Source organism: Mya arenaria, chromosome 14 (genome assembly GCF_026914265.1).
Source record: "Mya arenaria isolate MELC-2E11 chromosome 14, ASM2691426v1".
Taxonomy (NCBI): domain Eukaryota; kingdom Metazoa; phylum Mollusca; class Bivalvia; order Myida; family Myidae; genus Mya; species Mya arenaria.
In genome coordinates, this window is record NC_069135.1 from 43,669,549 (window position 1) to 43,675,428 (window position 5,880).

Genomic DNA, 5,880 nt, shown 5'->3' on the forward strand with positions numbered 1-5,880 from the left:
TCATCACCTCCAACTCCACTTCCACCTCAATCACCATCCCCATCACCATTGCCAGCATCATCACCTCCACCATCACCTTCATCACCATCACCATCAACACCAGCATCACCTCCACCGTTTCCAACTGCGCAACAATCACAATCTCCATCACTATCAACACCTCCACATGCATCACAACACCTCCACCTCAATCATCACCTCCAGCACTAACACCATCATCTCCTCCACCTCCATCATCACCACCACCATAATCAACTCGACCTTCACCATCACCTCCACCAGCATCATTACATCCACCTCCACCATACCCACCACCAGCATTATCACCTCCACCACCACCAACACCTCCATCACCATTACCTCCACCTCAATCAACATCACCTCCACTTCCAACACCTAAACCTTTTCCAACTGCACATCTAACAACATCATCATCACCTCAACCTCCAACACCACCTCCATCACCATTACCTCCACCTCCATAACCTCAACCATTTAGAACTGCATATCAATTGCCATCAACATCACCGTCACCTCCACCTCAAACAGCATCACTATCATCACCTACATCACCATCACTTCCACCACCACCACCATAATCACCTCAAACTCCATCACCATCACCTCCATCAAATCAACCATTTCCAACTGCACATCAATCACCATCACCATAATCACCTACACATCCACCGTCAACTCCACCTCATTGACCATCGCTATCACCATCGTCACCACCACCACCATCAACTCAATCTCCATCACCTCCAACTCAATCACTATCCCCATTACCTGCAGCATCAATACCTCCACTTCAACCATCTCCTCCATCACAACCGTCATCACCTCTTCCACCTCAATCACCATCACCACCAAACCTCCAGGTCCAACTCCACCTCAATCACCATCCCAATCACCATCGCCAGCATCATCACCTCCACAATCACCTCCATCATCATCACCATTACTATCAGCATCACCTTCACTGTTTCAAAATGCACATCAATCACCATCAGCATCACCATCAACACGTCCACATCCATCACCACCACCTCCACCTCAATCATCACCTCCAGCACCATCAACATCATCACCTGAACCTCCATCACCTGCACCTCCATCATCCTACCATCATTACCTCCACATCAATCACCATCCCAATCAACACCACCAGCATCATCACTTCCACCTCCACCATCACCTCCTCCACATCAATCACCATCACCATCATCATCTCAAGCTCCACATCCACCTCAATCAACATCCTCATTACCATCGCCAGCATCATCACCTCCAACATCACCTCCATCACCCTCACCATCATCACCTCCACCAAAATCACCATCACCACCAGCATCACCTCCACCATTTCCAACTGCAAATCAATCACCATCACCATCACCATCAACACTTTCTCATCCATCACCACCACCTCCATCATCAACTCCAGAATCACCACTATCATCTCTACCATCATAACCATCATCATCTCCACCCCATCACCTCCACCATAATTACCATCCCCATCACTACCACCAACATCATTACCTCCACCTCCACCATCACTACCTCCATCACGATCACCTCCACTTCCATCACCTCAACTTTAATCAGTTTCACCATCACTACTATCACATTTATCACAACCACCACCATCAGTAGCACCATCAACATCATCACCATATCCACCTCAATCCCCATCATCATTACCACCACCAACAGCATCACCTCCATTTGAATCACCACCACCTCCATCACCATCACCATCATCACCACCACTTCAATGACCATTTCCAACTACAAATCAATCACCATCACCATAACCTTCATCACTTTCAACTCCACGATCCCCTCCACCTCAATTGCCATCACAATCACCACCAGCATCATTATCACCTTTACCTCCATCATGAACTCCATCTCCATCAACACCACCTCCATCACCATTACCTCTACCTTAATCACCATCACCACCACAAGCATCATCATCTCCAACTCCATCACCACCGCCTTCATCACAATCACCTCAATCTACATCACCTCATCCATTTCCAACTGCATATCAATTACCATCACCATCGTCACCTCCACATCACTCAACCATTACCTCCAACTCCATCACCATCACAATCACCACCATTACAATCATCAATTATCCTCAATCACCATCATCACCACTACCTCTATCACCACCACCTTCACCTTAATCACCATCCCCATTACCAACAACAGCATCATTACCTCCACCCACATCAACACCACGATCATCACCTCCACCACAAATACAATCACCACCAGCATCACTACCTCCATCACCATCGTTTTCACCTCAATAACCATCACCAACATCATCACCTCCATCATCACCACCACCCAAACCTCCATCACCAACACATCATCTCCACCTCAATCATCATGGCAAACTGCATATCAATCACCATCACATTCAATTACACTTCAACCATCACCTCCAACTCCATCACAACCAATTAAATCGCCATCACCTCAAACCTTTCCTACTGCACACCAATCACCATCACCATCACCACCAGCAGCAGCATCATCACCATCACATCAACACCATCACCTCCACCTCCATGACTATCACGTCCACCGCCATCACCTCAACCATTTCCAATTGCACAGCAATCCCCATCAACATCACCATCATCACCTCAACCTCCACCATCACCTCCACCACCATCATCACCACCTCCACCGTAATCACCATCACATTAAACCACCATCACCATCAGCATCATAACCTTCACCTCAATCACATCACCATCATCACCTCCACCTCCAACAACACTTCAACCTCCAATAACTCCACCTCAATCCCAATCCCCATCACTACCACCAGCATCATCACCTGCACATCACCTCCACCTCCATCATCTACACCAACATCATCTCCACCTCAATTACCATCACCACCAGCACCAGCTCCAACATTTCAAACTGCACATCAATCACCATAATCACCTCAACCTTCACCATCACCTTCACCTGCATCACCACCACCTCCACCTCAATAACCACCACAAGCATCATCACCACCAACTCCACATCCACCTCCATCACCATTTTCAACTGCAAATCAATCACCATCACCATCACAATCATGACTTTCAAGCCCACCATTCCCTCCACCTCAATCACCATGACCATCACCACCGGCAGCATTATCACCTTCACCTCCATCATCATCTCCACCTCCATCACCATCACCTCCATCTTAATCACCATCACCACCACCAGCATCATCACCTCCACCATCACCTGCACCTCCATCACCACCACCTCCATCACCATTACCTCCATCTACATCACCTTAACCATTTCCAACTGCATATCAATTATAATCACCATCACCATCGTCACCTCCATCTGAACCATTACCTCAACCTCCATCACCACAACCTCCACCTCAATCACCATCACCATCACAATCATCACCTCCACCTCCACCATCACCTCCACCTCAATCACCACCACCTCCTCAATCACCATTACCACTACCATTATCAGCTCCACCACCATCACCTCCACTACCATCACCATCATCATTTCCACCTCCGGCATCACCTCCACATCCATAACCACAACCTCAATCACCATTACCTCAATCACCATTTCCAACTGCACAACAATCACCATCACCTTCATGACTTACAACTCCACCATCACTTCTACCTTAATCACCATCACCATCACAACAACCAGCATTACCACCATCACCTCCACCATTACCTCCACCTCCGTCACCACCACCTCCATCACCATCACCTCCATCTCCATCACATCAACTGCGCATCAATCACCAATACCATCACCATCATCACCTCCACCTACACCATCACCCCCACCACCTCCACCCCAACCACCATCAACATCATCACCTCCACCACCATCACCTCCACCACCATCACCATCATCACCTCAATCACCATCACCATCATCACCTCCACCTCTACCATCACCTTAATCACAATCCCCATCACTGCCACCAGCATCATCACCTCCACCTTCACCTCCATAACTTACACCATCATCGACTCCACCTCAATCACCAACACTACCAGCATCACCGTCTTAATCACCTCCACCATTTCAAACTGCACAGCAACCACGATCACCATAATCACCGCCACCTTCACCATCACCTCTACATCCATCACCACTTCCACCTAAATAGCCATCACTATCAACATCATCATCTCAACCACCATCACCTTTACCTCAATTACCATCGCCATCATCACCTCCACCTCCCCCTTCAATTCACCTCCACCTAACTCACCATCAACACCAGCATCACAACCTCCATCACCACAACCATTTTCAAGTGCACAAAGATCACCATCACCATAATAACCTCCACCTCCATCACCATCACCTCCACCTCCATCACCTCAAACATTTCCAACTGCACATCAATAACCATCACCATCATCACAACCATAACCTCTACCTCAATCACTACCACATCCACCTCAATCACCAATACCATCACCATCACAACCTCCACCTCAATCACCACCACCACCTCAATTACCATCACCATCTACTTTATCACATCCACCACCATCACCTCCACCACTATCACAATCATCACTTCCACCTCCAACATCACCATCAACTCAATCACCATTTCCAAGTGCACATCAACCACCATCACCATCACCTTCATCACTTCCACCTACTACATCAACTCCACCTCAATCACCATCACAACCACCAGCATTATCATCTCCTCCCCCACCATCACCACCACCTCCATCACCATCACCTGCATCTCCATCACCTCAACCATTTTAACTGCACATCAATAACCATCACCATCATCACCACCATAACCTCTACCTCAATCACTACCACATCCACCTCAATCACCAATACCATCACCATCATCACCTCCACCTCGACCATCACCTCCACCTCAATCACCACCACCACCTCAATTACCATCACCATCTATTTTATCACATCCACCACCATCACCTCCACCACTATCACAATCATCACTTCCACCTCCACCATCACCATCACCTCAATCACCATTTCCAAGTGCACATCAACCACCATCACCATCACCATCATCACTTCCACCTACTACATCACCTCCACCTCAATCACCATCACAACCACCAGCATTATCACCTCCTCCCCCACCATCACCACCTCCTCCATCACCATCACCTGCATCTCCATCACCTCAACCATTTTTAACTGCACATCAATCACCATAACCATCACCACAATTACCACCACCTCAACATAACCACCTTCACCTCCATCACCACTATCGTCATCACCATCATCACCTACACCTCCACCATCACCTCCACATCAATCACAACAACCTCCACCTCAATAATCATCACAATCAACATGATCACCTCCACCACCATCACCTCCAACACCATCACCACTAGCTCAATCATCATCACCATTACCACCACCAGCATCATCAACTCCACCATCACCTACACCTCCATCACCTAGACCATCATCACCTAAACCTCAATCACCATCACCACCAGCATCCCCACCTCCATCATTTCCAACTGCACAATAATCAACATCACCATCACCATAATAACCTCCACCTTCACCATCACCTCCTACTTCATAACCATCACCTCCAACTATATATACACAACAAACATCATCAACTTCACCTCCACCATAACCTCCATCACCATCACCTCCACCTCAATCACCACCACCAACATCACCACCACCTCCACCTCCATCACCTCAACTTTAATCACTATCACCATCACACTAACCACCTTCATCACCACCATCATCATCATCATCAGCACTATCACCATCATCACCACCTCCACCTCAATGTCCATCACCAGTATCAACAAC